Raw genomic sequence first — 19,617 nt, 5'->3', positions numbered from 1 at the left:
ATTCTTGCCAGATATATTTGATCAGAGATGGCTTCTCATGCAATTTTGCCTGAGGTGATACCAATTCCTTAGGATACAGGTTTCAGTTCAGTTCAGACATTCAGGTGTGTCCGACTCTTTGTGACCCCATGGATTGCAGCATGCCAGCTTCCCTGTCCATCACCAACTCCCAGGGCTTGCTCCAACTCATGTCCTTCTAGTCGGTGATGCCATCCAACCATCTCATCCTCTGTCATCCCCTTCTCCTCCCCGCTTCAGTCTTTCTTAGTATCAGGGCTTTTTCCAGTGAGTCAGTTCTTCACATCAGGTGGCCAAAGTATTTGAGCTTCAGCTTCAGCATAAGTCCTTCCATTGAATATTCAGGACTGATTTCCTTCAGGATTGACTGGTTTGATCTCCTTGGAGTCCAAGGGACTCTCAAGAGTCTTCTCCAATACCACAGTTCAAAAGCATTAGTTCTTCAGCACTCAGCTTTCTTTATGGTCCAACTTTTACATCCATACATAACTCCTGGAAAAACCATAGCTTTGACAAGATGGACCTTTGTCAGCAAAGTAATGTCTCTTCTTTTTAGTATACTATCTAGGTTTGTCATAGCTTTCTTCCAAGGAGCAAGCATCTTTTAATTCCATGGCTGCAGTCACCATCTGCAGTGATTTTGGAGCCCAGAAAATAAAGTCTCTCACTGTTTCCATTGTTTTCGTATCTATTTGCCACGAAGTGATGGAACCAGATGCCATGATCTTAGGATGCTGGTTTGGGAAACAACAACCTAGCCAGATCCCACAAACAACAGGCCTAACTCATGGGTTCTATACATAAGTCATGATATTAGTATTCACTAAGCAAGATGGTGACGCTGGGAAAGATTGAGGGCAGGAGGAGCATGGGGCAACAGAGGATGAGATGGTTGTATGGCATCACTGACTCAATGGACATGAGTTTGAGCAAACTCTGGGAGATAGTGAAGGACAGGGAAGTCTGATGTGCTGCAGTTCATGGGGTCACAAAGAGTGAGACATGACTGAGTGACTGAACTGAACTGAAGCAAGATTGGGTCATGAAGTGCTCAGCCATCACAACTTCAAGGGCCAGCCTAGGATCAGTGATCCTTTAGTTTGTAGAGCACATGAGGGATTCTGTGAATGCCAACCTTCCAGATGCATAAGGAACTGGGGTCATGAGTAAGAGTGAGCAGATGACAGAATAGGATTGCATTAAGTCTTATTTCCATGGCCATTGTTGTAGAAGGCAATCAAAGAAAAGACTCTGCCAGGATTGAGACACGTAAAATTTTCTGTCCTCCTTGGGCAAGCTCTGTACAGGATAAAGCCCAAGGCCAGACTTCTTTGGAGAGACAGAAGCACACGCTGGATGAAACAAGGACATCAGGTTCACACAGAGCTGGGAAGAGGAGGGTTCTGTCATGTGGTCCAGCTGAGTGATGACAGCATGCTTGTGTGTAAGGGCAGGACATAAGGGGCAAGGGTCGCCTAAGGAGCAAGGCCTAAAAGATTCGTACCTGCACAGCAAGAGGAGAGAGCTGAGGGAGGAGAGGTTGGCAGATGATCAGGGCCGATGAAGACTGGACTTCATCCAAAAGACAATAGATTTCAGCAGAGAGAAATGATACAAGTAAGATGTGATTAGGGAAAGAAAGGACTAGCTTCTCCATGAGAAAATTCGATGCAGGGGAAAAGGGGGCACCACAAATCCAGAACGGCGTCCGGTTTTCTGGATTAGGCAATTGGGTGGATGAGGCAAAGACAGGAAGACAGAAAAAAAAAAAAAAAAGGAATCCAAGAAGCAAAGTTGTGATCAACGTCCAACACAGCTCTCAGATTCCAAAGCAGCAGCTGCCCATGGTAGTAGCCACAGAAAGAATGACAAAAAAACAACCATGTCTTTTGCAGCTTTATGAACACATCGGCAGCTCATCAATGACTTTATTTTTTTTTTTACTTTACAATACTGTATTGGTTTTGCCATACATCAACATGAATCCACCACGGGTGTACACGTGTTCCCCATCCTGAACCCCCCTCCCACCTCCCTCCCCATATCATCCCTCTGGGTCATCCCAGTGCATCAGCCCTGAGCATCCTGTATCCTGCATCGAAACTGGACTGCTCACCAACAGTGCTGCATTGAGTGTTCTTTAAACGAAATCATTTGTATAATGGGGTGAGGTTGGAATCCTTCTAAAAGACTCTGGCCAGGCCAGGCATGTAGAAAATATTTGAGGTGTTACAGGATACTTTAAAAGTCAGCTGTCTGCTTTACCTTCTCCACACAAGAAATTCGATGAGCCTGGAAAAGTTCAGCTTCACAGGCCAGAGTGCTGCCAGACCCACAAGGTGGAAGTCACTGAAGGTAAAAGAAAATTTCAGGCAGTGATTGCTAGGTTTAGTAATAAACAGTCCAGTGAAGGACACTGAGACCTTCAAAATAGCACACTGTGGTGGAACTGGCAGTGACTACAATTTCTACACAGTGCTATTGGTTTTAACAAAAAATAATTTCTTAAAGCCTGTACTTAATGTCTGTAAGTGGCTATTTAAACAGTGCTGTGTTTAAGAGCCTTTGCCCCTCCTATGCAGAAAGCCTGGGCTGTGTGTTACAGGGAGGGAGCCCCACCCATGGAAAATTAGAAATAAAGAAAGCTGGCTCACTTCCTCCCACTTTGACTGTTTTGGGACAAAATGGAATCAGGCTAGATAGACGTGTTGTAGTCTTATTCAGAAGCCCTAAACAATTTCTCAAACGTATGTTTTCTTTCTTTCCCTTTGCCCATACGTCTACTGTATATTTTGACTTTTGATTCCTTGAGGTTCTGTTATGTTTCTTGTTTCTCTCACTCAGGGACCTAAGGTGCCATCAGGATGTTTTAAACTGGTGGGCTTCTTTTCTCGCCATTCCTTATCATCAAGCCGCTGAAGCATCACTCCCGAACTGGTTCTGTGTGATTTCTTCCTCTCTGAATCTGCCAACCAAATGCCCTCCAGCTAAAGTCACATCACATCACACAAGTTAACAGAACAAAGTTGAGTCGATCCCAGGTCAGAACCCCTTCAGTGCAGACATTGGGTGTATTTACCGAGCATTTACCAGACATCACGTCATATTGAAGGAAACGTTCCTTCTGTATCATGGTTAGCAAAGTTATGGGAAAATGGACTTATATATTACATTGTTTTTTGGAAAACTAAGTATGACAGCCTAATTGAAATGCAGTATTTAATAGAAATATTTACAGCTTCATACAGGAACTTTCAACCAATGCTCTTAGAGATTTCTTTCCCTTATTACCCATCTCCATGAAAGTTGTCTCTAATGCATCTGATAATCAAACACACACACACACACACACACACACACACTTCTAATTTAGGACATGAGGACATAGAGTTATTCCTAATGCTTCAGCAGTTAACCCCAATGAAACAACCAACACTTTATTTCTAATTCCCTGAAAAACATAAAGCTGGCAATAAATCTATAAGCAAAAGCCAGATCTACATTAGCAAAATGAAGCACAGAAATAAAGCAATTATTTAAATAATTTATCATGAGCCTGGGGTAGGTAGCTGAATTACTTAAATGAATATTTCAGGGAGAAAATGCATTTTTGTATAAAAAGAAAAAAAAAAGGTTTTGAAGACTCTCTCTTGGCTCATTGCACAGAGAACAGGAAAATCATTACAATGATGAAGTCTATGTGTACATGTTAGTACCCCTGCTGGAGCTTTGCTTTGAAAATGTTCAAAATGTTACTGTGATTTAGAATTTGGGGGCATTTGGCTAAATAAAGAAAAATCTGGGAGTACAAAACAATGGTACCAAACACCTGGGCTTTGGTTCTTTCCTCCATCCTTTCCTGGGTCCTACAATATAAAGGCTCAAGAACCTTCCAGGTGTAATTTCCTTCCCTGTACTCATCTCTAGGTAAGTCCAAAGTCAACGTTTGGTCTCTAGGTGAGTCCAAAGTTAAACACTTACCTTGACTGCAGGAGACAGAGGCAAATTTTGAGTTTCTCAAGATGAGATACTTCTTCCCTTCCTTCAGCGCTCAGCCCATCTCAGAAGGCAGGTTTCTTTGCTCTGACTTGGCCTCAGTCAGTTCCTCTATTTCTGCCACACAAGAGCCTTGGGTCAGGCCCTCTGAACTGGCTGGGAGGATACAGGGCAGGGCACCAGGCTCTCTTGCCTAGCAGGGGGATTTTAGAGCCTTGCCACAAAAATGTAGCTCACAGACCACCAGCAGCAGCCACATCTGGATGCTTGTTAGGAAAGAGGAGACTCAGGCCCTACCTACACCTGCCAGTTCAGAATCTGAACCAGCCCCCAGAACACTGATCTTGAGGACATCGTGGGACTGGGAGAGGAAGGGGGAGATGTTGAGTAAACTGGCAAAGGTGGAAGAAAAAGGGAAGAAGGATCACAGAGGGCTGCCCGAGTCCAGAGCTCAGAGGTCTGAAAAGAAGCAAAAGGACTGTAAACAAACCAGGTCAGTGAATCACAAGCCCAGAGCCTGCTGACTGTTACTGCAAGCGGACGGTCCGCCCTCAGGACTGCAGGGGTGAATTATGGCCACCAAGTGCTCAGAGGCCTGGCTATAAATCCTCCCCTGCATCCTTGTTAACCGTGTCCTTCCCTGGAGGCAGGTAATGTACATAGAAGATGTCCAGTCCCTTGGTCTTTATTAGAAGCTGGAGGATGTGGGCTGGGAGTGATGTGAGTGTAGACAGGAATGCCCAGTTTATACTCTTTCTCACCTGAATTGAACATGATGCAAACATGCTGTTTCCACGGTGGGGATTTGTTAGCTTCTATTTAAACGTATTATTGCTGCCATTAATTTGATTATTTTATTGACTGGTTTTGCAGAGCTTTGCATCCTGAGGCTTTTCTTTTTCTAAGCAGAAAGCTCACTTGAAGATGAATGTACATATTACACACGTGGCTGAAACCAATTTCTTCTTTATTTGTTCTCAGAAAAGATGGAAAACAGCTGGCAGGCTTCTTCCACATGTCCTTAAAGAGCACAATTGAGTCCTAAGAATTCTCTTACTTCTGAAACTCAGCAGGACTCTGTGGGGCTTCTGGGCATGGAAGCCTTTCTGTGCCCTCCCCACCCCCGACCCCCCGCCCTCCCTGTTTCTTGTTTATAGGGAATAGGCTTCAGCCTCCATGACCTTCCCTGAGTGTCAAAGGACAGGCTCAAACAGTAGCTAATGAGGGAAGGGAAGGGATGCGGATACACTCCAGTGCTCTTGCCTGGAAAATCCCACGGACGGAGAAGCCTGGTGGGCTGCAGTCCATGGGGTCGCTGGGAGTCGGACATAACTGAGCGACTTCACTTTCACTTTTCACTTTCATGCATTGGAGGAGGAAATGGCAACCCACTCCAGTGCTCTTGCCTGGAAAATCCCACGGACGGAGGAGCCTGGTAGGCTGCAGTCCATGGGGTCGCTGGGAGTCGGACATAACTGAGCGACTTCACTTTCACTTTTCACTTTCATGCATTGGAGGAGGAAATGGCAACCCACTCCAGGGTTCTTGCCTGGAGAATCCCAGGGACGGCGGGGCCTGGTGGGCTGCCGTCTCTGGGGTCGCACAGTCAGACACGACTGAAGCGACTTAGCAGCAGCAGCCAAGAAACAGTAATGCTGCTTCTTGGGACAGGAGCCTGGTTCTGCCTCAAGACACAGCAGTATCTTGAGCTCCTCGGCAGATCTAGAATCCATAACAAATGGAAGATGTTAACTACTTGATGGAGCATTCTTCATTCCAGAGAGAAGGTTACAGTTTGATAACCTCCTGTGCCTCAGAAACTCATCAGGAGACCACCTGCAGCCAGATTAGAGGAGTGTAGACCCTGCACAAACCCTGATCCTTATCAGGAGCCCCACCCTTGAACCATTGCTGTAAAAACTCCTCACCAAATTCCTCTGGGTTGGAATACACCGTTTTGAGGCATTAGCCCCTTCTGCCCAGCGAAGCGATAAAGCTATTCTTCTCTACTTCACTCAAAACTCTATCTCCAGGATTCCAATTGGCACGGGTGCGCAGAGGCTGAGTTTCAGCACCATTTTCAGGCTAAAGAACCCCAGGCCTAATCCCCTTGTCAGTAACATCAATAAGACCATTTACTGCCACCAGCTATGTGTGAAGTGTGATGCTGTTGTCTCCTAATTTCATAATAGACTCAAGTTCCCGCTGAGTTCTAGTCTCTGCTTCAAAAGCTCAGCCATTTAACTTCTCTTTTCCTGACCAGACTACCTGCCTTGGCTGCAAACCAGGGTTGTAATAAGTATCAGATGAGAACACCCTGTGGGAGGGAGCAGTTCATCATGTAAAGGCTCACTGCTCCTGTGGAGCTTCTGTTTCCGCCTGGAATTTCTTCCATAAAAATGCCCACGCAGGATTCAGAGGCAGCTGGTACACTGACTAATGCGTGGCCGCTGGGCTACTACTATCAGTAACTACCTCTCTGTGCAAACAAGGCAGCCCTCCCATATCAGACAACTTTCCCTCCCAAAAAGCATTACGCTCTCCTGCTCATGATACTTGTCAAACTTTAACTCCAACACTGCTCTTCACACTATTAGCCACATTCGCCTCCACTGGAGCCATCAGCGGGTCCTCCCCAGACCCCCCCCTGGGTCAGAGTCGTCTAAACACCATCAGTTACTTCCTTCAGCTAGCAAGGGCAAGGGAAGTTAATTTATTTGAATGTCAGATGTCCTGGAGAAGTCTGACTGCACTTTAACACGTCTAATCCATATTTGAAATGCTGCAGAATGAGATTCGGGATTCCAGATAACCAATCTGGGGACGTAAGACTCAGATTCAACATTTGCTGTTGTTCAGTTGTTAAGTCATGTCCAGCTTTTTGTGACCCTATAGACTGCAGCACGCCAGGCCTCCCTGTCCCTCACCATCTTCTGGAGTTCACCCAAGTTCATGTCCATTGAGTCGGTGATGCTATCTAACCATCTCATCCTCTGTTGCCCCTTTCTCCTCTTGCCTTCAATCTTTCCCAGCACCAGGGTCTTTTCCAACGAGTCAGTTCTTTGCATCAGGTGGCCAAAGTATTGGAATTTCAGCTTCAGCATCAGTCCTTCCAATGCATATTCAGGGTTGATCTGCTTTAGGATGGACTGGTTTGATCTCCTTGCAGTCCAAGGGACCCTCAAGAGTTCTCCAGCACCACAATTTGAAAGCTCTATGTCATAGTTTTCCTCTCAAGAAGCAAGCATCTTCTAACTTCATTCAACATAATGCTTTTTCACCAATGCAGATTCAACATCCCATAATGCTTATTAAATAGCATCTTTCTCTCCACTGAGTCCTATGGCAGATATTTCACCTGTATTGGATATTTCATCCTTACAAGTAGCCTTATAAGAAAAAGAGTATTACCCCATTTCTACAGTTAAGGAAACAGAGGCTCAGGGATGCTAAATTTCTTGTCCAGAGTCATGCTGCTACTTGGAAAAACTGATGTTCAAGTCCAGGAATCCCAATTCCCATCCAGATGGCTGCCTGCAATGCCACACTTGCCATCAGAGTCATGTGGAAGAAACATTCACAGCACTTCTCACGGAAAGCCTTACCTTTATTACATCTGGGAGCTTTGTAGAAGTATCTTGAGATGCTTAAAAAGGAATGTCACTTGCTTGATTTAGCTGAATATCTATTTTCCTGTCACTACTTACCTCATAAGGGTGCAAAACACATGAAGTCCCGACTGCAATGCTTTATAGTGTTCATCTAAAATGACTAAGAGTTATTTCATATTTGGCAGAGATTAGTACATTCTGTCAGCCTGAAAGAATTTTTGGCCAACAGGTTTTATTTGGATCCACAGTTGTTAACTATTAGAGATGTCTGAAGAAACACTCAGATCAGGCTGGTTGAAATATTTAACTAATGGCCAGAGTTGACTGAAACTGAGAATCTCTAGTTCTATCATGCCACTGGCAACCAAAAGCAAAGAAGAATTTAATTTTCTCTCATCATTCAGGACATAGATTTTGGGAAGCAGATTAAACCTTTCTGTTCTAAGATGTGCTAAGTGGATGATACTGTTTCACAGATTTAGACTCTCCATCCTGTTGAAGGATTTATCATTTATGAGAAAAAGCCCAATGAGTTGTATTACTTGGAAATTTCATTTAACTCCTGGCAACAAAGATCAGAAAGACAGTGATTTCTTTATTTTCATAAAAGAAATCTGGAGGCAGGCAGTTTAGGGCTTGTGTGGCAGTTCTACCATGTCATCAACAGCCCAAGGTCCTTCTATCTTTCTATCAACCATTCCAGTAGCTTCTACTATCAACATGGTTTCTTGGTCCTTGCTAGCTGCTGGGGCTCCAGCTAGTGTTTCTACATTCCAAGGAAGCATGAGGAAGGAAGCAGAGCAAAAGAGGACTTAAGAGCTGTCTGTTGCCTCCTTACAAAGCCTTCTAAGACTTACACAAAGCTTCCTATCTTCAAGGGAAGCCAAGTTTCTTTCTTCTTGTTCTTAGCCAATAAAAACTGAGCTTTCTTACTAAAGAAAAAAAGAGTGAATGGGTATTGAATAGTTGACTAAGTGTCTCTTGCAGTTACCAGAGATAAAAGACTCCCTGTTCATTTGGAACCTTCTTTGGGTGGATTCCAACTATGGAATCATAAGCTTTTAGAAAGATCAACTAGTCCAACACCTGCCTTTTAAAGCTTAAGAAATGGAGGGCTAGAAAAGTCACTGGACCTGGCAGAGACAGTAAAGGCAGTATGCATTAGAGCTTGGACTAGAAATGAGGCCAGAGATTAGGGTGCCAGAGGTCAGGTACTTGGTGAGGGCTCTCTTCTTGTACTTCCTTAATGGCCATTCCTTGTTGTAGTGTAGGCACAAGGAGAGAGAAATGGTCCTATTTTTATAAATGCATTAATCCCATTTTAGGGGCTCCACCCTCATGACCTTATTTAACTTTAATCACCTCCCAGAGGTCCCACCTCCAAATTCTATCACATGGGGGATTAGGGTTTCAACATACAAATTAGGGGTAGGGGAACTGGACACAAATATTTGGTCCATAGCATCCACTCACCACTAACTGCTCCAGGCTTCTACCTCAAGGCAGCCCCCTGGATTTGAGGGCTGGCAGATGGTGTGGAAGGACACACTAGAAGCCACGCCCCCTGAAATAAGATTGGTTACGAAGAGAAGGGGCGGGGCTGAGCACGCTCAGTGCCTTCCCCCCAACTCTTTTCTCCGCCCCCTGCCAGGTGCAAGAAGAAGCAAAGCAAAGAAAGACCAGAGGCTGTCATCTAACAGGCTACTCCAAACGGAGCATCTTCCACATGAGATTAGAGAAGAAGATTATCCCCCTCAACACCTGTGTTTATCTGTATCCTTCATGGTGTTCTACACAGCGACCCAAGGGCACCCTCCCTGACCTACTGTGAGACTCACTATGCTGTTGAGTGTGAAAGAGTCTGGAAAGTAAGACCCCAAAAGGTAAGGAGACTTGTTCCACATCACACAGCAAGTTGGGGGCCAGCTGAAAGTGGCCCCCCTTTTGGAGTTTTCTCTACTCTTGGCTGCCTGTCTGACAAAGCAACTGTACACCACCCAGCTAGAGACCTGCTGGAGCACTGGAAGTGCTCGCAAAATTTTGCTGGATTTAGAGAGCTGCCCTTGCAATTAACAAAAGTCTCTGAGGGTACAGGATACTCAGGACAGGATACTTTGTGACAGTGGCTGGTGATCTGGAGAATTAACTCAACTGGTCAACAAACATTTTCAGTCACCTTCTGGGTGCCAGACTATTAGTGGGATAAAGTGGCTACAAAAAACAAACAAACATACTACTAATAGTTGAAAGTTGTCTGAGCCTAGTAGGGAAGGCAGAGAAGAAGACAGACCCTACTGTGACTAGTGCGATGACAGCTATGCACTAAATTGGGGGGCAGAGGGGACAGGCTTTTGGAGCAGAGAGCAAGCAGGGGTGGGAGACCATACCTCCTTCTGATCATTGCAAGTCACTTAGAATGACAGGATCACACGATGCAAGGGAGGGCTGGAAGGGACAGAAATTTCCTAGGACACATGCAGATTGATGTGCATCTATTCAGGCCAAGCGTGAAGGGCCCATCAAGGTCTGAGGTCATCAAAGGTCGTCTGTCACAATAAGAATAAACCTAGAAGCACCCATTTGAACATTATTCTTCTGAACCTCCTTTCCACTACTCCTGCTCCTGTGGTAAAGTGTTACTGCCGACAACAAAACAGAGCCATCGGTATGACTAATTCCCCACTAAACAGTTTCTTTTATGCAGATGCCGATGTGCACTTAGCAACGTAGCTTATGTGCTTCCTCAGATGGACTCCTATTTGCGCTCAGCGTTTTCACTTACACTTCTTTCATAGCTCTGGCTCCTTTCTGAAGGAGGCCGGCTGTAAGCTGGAAGTAAATTCAAATCAACTTGGCACGTTTGTGAGCAGCCAACTGAACAGGTTGAATGGGAATCCACGTTGCTTCATGCTTAGTCTCCACTTGGGATTTCAAGTCCTCAAAATGACTTTCTACATATAGATTTTCAAAAAGTTTAAGCCTCTAATCCTTTTCCAAAACTTCACAGAACTTCACAGAAGAAGCTGATTCCTGTCCTGCCTCACCCCCGTAGCAGCACCCAAGACACCCTCACAGACCCTCACATCCCCCTGGGAGACATGGTGAAAACTGCTGATCTCTGAGTGGTCTGATCTGGGCAGAGATGAGGGTTAGGGGCAGGGGACGGTCTTCTCAGGGCCTCACTCCTCACACAGGCTGTGGGTGTGCCGGCCACCTCAACTCCCTCCCAAACCTCCAAGTTCCCTGGTTAAGAGCACTAGCTCTGGCCTCCAGGCCTGCTGTGGCTAAGCCAGTTCTGAATGAAACTACAGGATCCCACTCATCTGAGATTCCCAAGATCCAGTCAAAGACACACTTCCCTTAAAAATAGCAAATGCAACACAACTTCTGTAATTAACTGTTCCCTGTATCATACAGTTTCCAGGCCTGCTCACTACCTTGAGAATTTTCTCCTGGATAGAATCCGGTTTTTCAGACTCTAAGAAAAACAGAAATTTAAGAGGACAATTAAACTCTCCAGAACTGGAGAGCAGAACTATAAAGTTTGTGTGTGTGTGTGTGTGTATGTGTGTGTGTGTGTGTGTGTGTGTGTGTGTGTGTTGTCTTTTTGTGGGAAAGACACATGAAGACAAAAATATTAGAGGTGGCTTACAGTGTCTGGGCATTTCACATATGTTACATCTTCTAGTCTTTAGGTAACAGCTAGAACAGAGTTAGATCACTAGTAAGACAGAAAGTCTCTTTGGTGATTTTTCTGTCTTATAGCAAAGCCAAAAAAACAGCAACAGAACAGAAAAACAAGATTCAGGCCTGGGGATCTTCTTGGATTCTTCAAGGATCAAACACCTTCTCACTCACATTCCATCATTCCTAAGAGGTAGCCCTCGACTTCATGATTCAAGGAAGCATTTCCTTCCAGGTGGCAATATTGAAAGAGAGAAGGAAAAACAGAGATGGCCAGCAGGTGCCGGGTCTTAAGGAAGGTTTGTGGACACCAGCACTCAGTTCTTCCATTGGGTCCCATTGGTTAGAACCTTGCCACATGGCCATATCTGAGTACAAAGAGCCCAGGAAATGAATTCTTTTGTTTGATGGCCATTGGCTCAGCCAAAATTTATTTTATTCTGGAGGAAGGGGAAAATAGATATTTGGAGATGAACAGCAGTGCCTACCACACAGTCCAACAGCTCCACACACAGGTGTTAGTAAACTCATGGAGCATATGGGGAAACCAGGGTTCATGATGTTCAAATAACTTGCCTGCAGTCATACAACATGCTACATCCACTACCTAAATTAGAAGATTTTATAACAAGACTGTTGTATTTCCCTTCTACATGCCCATAATAAGAGTAGAATGACATTTATATAAAAACTTGTCCCATTTTCCAGCAGTAGTATCACAGCCTTGGTTTTCAGGATGCTCTGGTGAACTCAAGGAAGTCAACTTTCTCTTCTATTTCTTTTGCCCCTGCCACCAGCCTAGTACAACCACATCACCTGATTACTGCCACTGCCTCCTAATCAGATTCTCTCCTCTTCCCTGCCACCCCTCCAATTTATTCTCCACACAGCAGAAGGGTGGGCTTTTAAAATCTCAAATGTAATCATTTTATTTCACTGCTTAAAAACCATTAATAACTTCTCATGGCTCTTTGGATAAAGACCAATGCCATCCATGAGGTTCTAAGGCACTGTGTGCTCCAGCCACCTACCTTCCTGGTTGTTTCGCTCATGACCCTCCTGCTTTCCTCTCCAGGCTACTCTGGGCTTCTGTGGACACTCCGTGGGTCCTCCTACCTTGGGGCCTTACACAGGCCATCCCCTGTATCCTCAGTCTCTTCCCCCTGTATCCTCAGTCTCTTCCCCCTGTATCTTTGTCAAGTCCAAAATAAATTCCTCACGAATTTGTTAAGCTCTACTAAACTTGTAATTAATTATGGAAGAAATAACACATTTATGATGTCTGATCTTTTCATTCAGGAAGAAATTCAGGAATAGGGTTCTCCATTTATTCATACTTCTGTATCACTTAGCCAAATCCTATCATTTTCTTCTTATAAATCCATTCATTTCTTGTAGAATTATTCTTAGAATTTGTTGTGCTTTGTGTCTGGAGACTTTTTCCTAAGTTTTATAGAATCCATGTTCCTAAGGCAGAGACTAAGGAGAGGAGGAGAAAAGAACAGGTTTACCTACATGTAGGCAATTATAGATTATCGATTGTCATTTTCATCAGCCTTGAATTGAGTAAAATGAGCACCTTGATCCTGGCGTCTAATGTGGTAGGCAGTCCTAGATTCGGTTTTCTTTGTCAGTGTTCATAGGTCCTTCAGCAAGAGTCAGTGGGGGAATTCACCAAATGTCATTGTGCAGCAATTTTTTTTTTGTTTTTATGTTGTGAGCACAGTTTTCAAACAAGTCCCAGCCATCCAAGAGTACTTTTAATTACTCTGTGTACTTTGCCATATTATCCACAGTGATATCGTGACCGATTTTTGTCAAACATTCTCCTAAAACCAAGAAACACTAAGTCTATGTTACTCCCCTGATCTCTCAGCTCAGTAGAAAATACTTTCATAAAAGATGAGGTTAGTTTGGCATGATTTGTTCCTGGTGACTCCATGTTTTCTAGCAGTCAACACATTCCTTTCAAAGTGTTCATAAGACATCTGCTTTAAATTCATCCTATAATCTGACCAAACGTTGACCAAAGTTAATAGTCTGTAATTCTGGGGGTCCACCCCTTTTCATAACTTATGACATTTACTTGTCATTAGCTTTCTGATCCTTCTCTTGTTGTACATGATTTTTAAAAGATTACCAGTGGTGACTCCCTGATTGCATATTTGAATTCCTCCAGCATCCTGGGAGGAAACTTGGCTGCACCTGAAGACGTGAACTTATGACATGAATCAAGGCTTGCTCTCTATTTCCAGTCATTTGAGACTGCAATTCCTTTATTATATAGGTTGTTCTACTCTGCTAGAAATCGGGGACTCTCCAGAAAACAAGCAGCTGTGGGGATGTTCTTGTCCTTACCAGGAAAATTGTCTTAAACCAGCACAAAAAGCAAAGTGTTTCCTGACTTGTGATCAATCCCATCCAGACTTGTGGTGGCATGGTCTACTCTCTGATCTTCATGCTGTTGTTGTTGTTGTTGCTGTTGTTTTGTGCAGTTGCTCAGTCATGTCCGACTCTTTGTGTCCCCATGGACTGCAGCACATCAGGCTTCCCTGTCCATCACCAACTCCTGGAGCCTGCTCAAACTCATGTCCATAGAGTCTGTGATGCCATCCAACCATGTCATCCTCTGTCATCCCTTCTCCTGCCTGCAATCTTTCCCAGCATCAGGGTCTTTTCTAATGGGTCAGCTCTTCACATCAGGTGGCCAAAGTATTGGAGCTTTAGCTTCAGCATCAGTCCTTCCAATGAATATTCAGGACTGATTTCCTTTAGGATTGACTGGTTGGATCTCCTTGCTGTCCAAGGGACTCTCAAGAGTCTTCTCCAACACCACAGTTCAAAAGTATCAATTCTTCGGGACTCAGTCTTCTTTATGATTCAGCTCTCACATCCATATATGACTACTGGAAAAACCATAGTTTTGACTAGATGGACTTTTGTTGGCAAAGTAATGGCTCTGCTTTTTAATACTCTGTCTAGCTTTGTCATAGCTCTTCCTCCAAGGAGTAAGCATCTTTTAATTTTATGGCTACAGTCAGCATCTGCAGAGATTTTGGAGCCCAAGAAAATTAAGTCTGTCACTGTTTCCATTCTTCCCCATCTATTTGCTGTTACTGTTTTCTCAGTTTCTGAGCTTTCTTGCCTCCTTGTTTCCTCTCCTTGGAAACCCCGTGCACTATGCACATTTGGATATTTTGAATGTCTGGCTCATTTGTATTTGTTCCTCCTGCCTGAATTGGACCTGCAGGAGGACCTTAGGCCACATATCCTGCCCTGTTGTTTCTAGGTGTAACAGTCAGCTCCTGAGTCTCCGTGCCTCTCCCTTATGACCAGTACTGGTTCACTGTATTTTCTCCCCCATGAATTCATACACACTGTGCACCAGGGGCTTGGGTATCTTCCCCCAGGCTCCATTAGTATTGTTACAAATTTGTCAAACCAGAATGCACTGCAGCACAAACTATTGACCCCATGGCCATACAGCATCCTATTTCCTTACCCCTTCCCTGATCAGTTCTTGTCAGAAAACCCTGGGTAGCTTCTTTGCACCCACATGAACTGAACCTGGACACAGGTAGAAAGTTAATAAATGCTAATTGAAGTGATTTAAGTAACAATGATCCATTTACATTCACTTTGCAAAAAACTCTGTAAGTTTTGCAGCTGCCCATTTTCACAAACCAGGTTGATCCTTCCAAAACCACAACAGAAGCACGAGAGATCCATCCCGCATCTATCCCTGATCTATAATGAGACACAGCCTTGTCCTCTGCTGTCCTCAGGCAACTGCCCAAGCCCCTTAAACTGGATGCAATTCAGGCCTGGAACATCCTAGGCATCCTCAGGGCCCTTTGGCTCAGGCACATTATCCTCGTGCCCAGGACCTCTCTGAGCCCCAGGAAGGGACACCCAGACAGAGGTCACACCACTGCTCTCCAGGTATCATGCAGGATATTTACTTGTTGTGGGTTCAAAGATGACAAAAGCACCAGAAGCAAGCCAACCTCCAAGATTCATGAAAAAACATGGAGGCTGAGATGTTCCTGTCCAGCCCCATAGGACTGCTAAACTCTGATGGATCAGACACACATTTCGTTCCAACACACAGGCTTCCTGTGGGGACCAGGTTGTGCCTTGGCCTATACGCCCCTGCCTCCGTCTTCCCACCTCATCCTCAGATCAGCCAAATGATCTTTAAGCATCGCCAGCAAGTTGTGGGTCAATGTAGTAAACGTGGATAATCAGGAGGATGCTACTTATATCATTTTTGTCAGTCTTCACTTGCCGATAAGGATTCGAGGGGTACGAAGAATTAAATTCTTTCTAAATAAAATAATTTTATGACATCTATGTCATAAGTTTATGGAAGATAATTTCCTATCATACTGAGTATCCACATATTCAACTTTAGCCGATTGTAGCAAAAGGTATTCGGAAACAGTACACAGCTGCCCTCTTGTGTCAGTTTCATATAATTAAATCTATTAGTGTCTAAATGCCAGGATTCAACTAGCTGTCCATTTTTAAAGGTCACCACGTACCACTACTTTTCGACTTCTGAAATTAACCTAAATGTTAATTCACAAGGTACAGTATATAAAAATATGCCAGATATTTCTATCAACTAAACAACTTATTGGCATAAACATCTAAATATTTTAAAAGTAATATAATTACTCTGTCCAGGTCCTCTTGTAACCCAATACTGGAAGTCTTTACCTACATTTGTATTTTCTCATTATACTTAGTTAGTGCTCAATTAATATTTAATCTGCTCTCACTGAGTGCATGGATTTGCACTAATGTTTTGCTACTGGCCACGGAATGGCCACCTAGAAGATGAGATGGAAACGAGTTCTATTTTATAACAACTGACAAGGGCATCTCCCAGAGAAGACCACTATGGTCTCTGTTGCCATTCACTAAGCATCTAGTATGAGCTAAGTCTGTGCTAAGTTCCTTACAACCGGGATGTGAAGAACCTGCGTGAAAGGGAAAGCTTATCTCTGTTGAACAGATCAGGAAACTCAGGCGCAGGTGGCAGGCAGTGCCTTCCAAGAAGCTTAAGGTGGTGTCATTCTTCAGCCTGTAACTCTGTCAACCCAGACGACTGCTCTTTGCTTTGGCATCCCTCCATCATAATAAGCCATTTCTGCAAGTTCATGGTCTGCCAGCCATACAGCATCCTGAAAACAATCTGATTAAAGTGAGAGGAAGCTTAGACAATGAAGACATGTTTATCATCAGTGTTGACAAAAATGGATGCTCTGTTTCTTTATTAAGTTGTTGTGTTTCCTTACTAAGTACTATATACTTCTAGCTCTGAATAATGTTTTCTATATTAAGCAAGAATGAATATAAAAAATGGAAAACAAGCCATGTTGTTACAGGACAGTTAGGAAGTGGGCTTTGCATGGGTCAGCACTGAATTGTGGCTACACACAGTAACCAGGGAGAGAGAGGATCCAGTGGTGACGCGAGAGGACCGACCACAGTCCTCAACCTCCTGGGAGAAGGAGCGTCTAGAACTTACGAAAGAAAGACAGAAATGAAATGCAGTTAAGCAAACATAAACTGAGGTCTAGCGTTCTGTGACTATAACCTGGTATGCAAGGAGGTGGGAAGGGGAGATTCTGGAGAAGACTTGGAGGCGAGGAAAGGGTGAGGGAAGTGGGATGCAGGGCACGGAGGAGCCTGCACCTCCACACTGTGTAAGTATAGAAACCCAGCTCCTCCTGTGGAGCAGCGGAGCAGGAGGCGAGCTCCCTCCAGAGAGGGCTTCAAGTGAAATTGATCCTGCTATGTTGACTCTACCCAAGAGAGAAGGGAGAAGTGGGAAATCATCCTTCTGCAGAATGTAATTTAGCAACAGGGATTTGGAGCCTATTGCAGTGAATTTCTTGGCTCAAGATCACTGCCAGGGGTTGGAGTCAGAGCAGGAGGGGCCCAAGGGCACAGCCACACTGCAGAGCTGAGCTTTCTGAGGGAGTGTGGGGCAACAGGAAAACCAGGAGACTTGAAATCCCAAGTCCTAGGCTCCTGTCCTAGTCTATAACTAACTTGCTGTGACTTTGGGTCAGTAGGCTCACCTTTCTCCTTCCTAGTTTCTTTATCTTTCAAATGTCTTCCTTGGGCACAGTCCTATTTTTGAAATTTTCTAAACTCAATCCCTTCCAAGATACACCTGTTTGTGTCTGGCTGCCCACAAGTATGGATTTTTTTTCATTCTTATTATGGATTGAATAAACCCGTAATCCCACTTCCCTTTGTCTCCTCAAAATTTATATGTTGGATTCCTAAACCCCTGGTATCTCAAAATGTGACTGTATTTAGATACAAGGTCTTTAAAGAGTAAGTAAGTTAAAATGAGGTGATGAGGATGGGCTCTAATCCAGTATGACTGGCATCCTTACAAGAAGAGGAAATTTGGACAAAGACCCAGAGGGAAGAGCATGTGAGGACACAGAGGGGAGAGGGCCATCTGCAGGCCAAGGAGAGAAGCCTCTGAAGAAATCAGTCCTGCTCAGAACTGGATCTTGGACTTCCAGTCCCCAGAAAATAAATTTTTTGATGTTTAAGTGACCCAGTCCCCAAAGAATTGATGCTTTTGAACTGTGGTGTTGGAGAAGGCTCTTGAGAGCCCCTTAAACTTCAAGGAGATCAAACCAGTCGATCCTAAGAGAAATCAACCCTGAATATTCATTGGAAGGACTGATGCTGAAACTGAAGCTCCAGGTACTTTGGCCATCTGATGCGAAGAGCCAACTCATTGGAAAAGATCCTGATGCTGGGAAAGATTGAGGGCAGGAGGAGAAGAGGGCAGCAGAGGATGAGATAGTTAGATAGCATCACTGACTCAATGGACATGGATATGAGCAAACTCTGGGAGATAGTGAAGGACAGGGAAGCCTGATGTACCACAGTCCATTGGGTCACAAAGAGTTAGACATGACTTAGAGACTGAACAACAGCAACTGCTTTGTTATGGCAGCCTTAGCAGACTAATGTGATCCTATACTCTTTTCCTAGTCATCCATTCTCCTTTATTTCCAACTTCTTCTCTGCATTTTCTTACTTCCACTCCTGCAAAATCTTCCACTCTCTGCTCTGTACTGTGAGGTTTTAACACGCAGCAATCGCGTAAGTAAAAATAATGGCATAAACACGCACCAGACATAAAACAGTTTCTATAACTAAAAGGGATACTCACAAAAATTAAAACAAACAATGGCATTCAATGTCAGAAAGGACTTGATGCAACAAACCCACAAACTGTCGATGGCAGTATAAATTAGAAGAAATTTCTGGGTGGCAATTTGGCCACATATACCAAATTGAAAAAAAAAAAAAAAAAACAGCAGGGAATGAACTGCAAACAGCCAGTAAGCATGTGAAGAAAATTTTCAACCTCCCTAGCAATCATGGAAATAAAAGATATAAAAGAGGAACAATCTATTGATACTAGGTATCCAAATTGTAAATTGTGCTAAATAACAAGTTTAATAACAGTATTTATTAAAAGCCTTCAAATCATGCAATCCTTTTGTCCCAGCAGTTCCATTTTAATGGGATTTACCCTAAAGGATTGGAGAAGGCAATGGCACCCCACTCCAGCACTCTTGCCTGGAAAATCCCATGGACGGAGGAGCCTGGTAGGCTGCAGTCCATGGGGTGGCTAAGAGTCGGACACGACTGAGTGACTTCACTTTCACTTTCCACTTTCATGCATTGGAGAAGGCAATGGCAACCCACTCCAGTGTTCTTGCCTGGAGAATCCCAGGGACGGGGGAGCCTGATGGGCTGCCGTCTATGGGGTTGCACAGAGTCAGACACGACTGAAGCAACTTAGCAGCAGCAGCAGCAACCCTAAAGGATATAATAATGGAAATAATAATATGAAAATATTCACTGCATTATTTTTAAAGGGAAACAATGTAAATGTCCAGTAAGAGGGCTAAGTAATTTATACATATGATGGAATATTTTTCAAAAATTATTCAATGATAAAAAATTTTCATTATACAATGTCAGATGGGGGAAAGGTTCACAAAATTATTTATAAGGCGATTACTGTTAAAAATGTATGCATATATATCAATAAATATTCTACAAGATACACATCAACACCACAGTTTCTGATAGTAGTCTTAGAAGTCATTTTTTCCTTTACTCTTCTGAATGTTTTACAGTGAGGATGGATTACTTTTTTAAAATTTATTTTTATCTGCAGAATAATTGCTTTCCAATGTGTTGGTTTGTGCGGTGCAACATGAATCAGCCATAAGTACACATAGATCCCCTCCCT

At 43.8% G+C, this 19,617-nt stretch overlaps 1 long non-coding RNA gene across 2 annotated transcripts in view; it reads right to left on the bottom strand.

The window, feature by feature from the left end:
* Nucleotides 1–4,496, bottom strand: part of LOC147361092 (uncharacterized) — a 151,219-nt gene extending 146,723 nt beyond the window's left edge. The window contains exons 1-2 of one of the 2 annotated variants that reach the window (XR_015139748.1): nucleotides 4,000–4,491; nucleotides 859–2,367 (exon numbers count right to left, since the gene is read on the bottom strand). This is a non-coding gene — a long non-coding RNA (uncharacterized LOC147361092). Of the gene's footprint in view, nucleotides 1–858; nucleotides 2,368–3,999 lie in introns of those variants that run through there. The other variant, XR_015139749.1, reaches the window with a different exon arrangement.
* Between the last annotated feature and the right edge of the window lie 15,121 nt (nucleotides 4,497–19,617).

The sequence above is a fragment of the Bos grunniens genome, chromosome 13 (assembly GCF_055505025.1).
Source record: "Bos grunniens cultivar Pamir isolate PY7600 chromosome 13, Bosgru_T2T1.0, whole genome shotgun sequence".
NCBI classification, from domain to species: Eukaryota; Metazoa; Chordata; class Mammalia; order Artiodactyla; family Bovidae; genus Bos; species Bos grunniens.
Note: the sequence above shows the minus strand (reverse complement) of the source record. Positions and strands in the feature narration are given on the sequence as shown.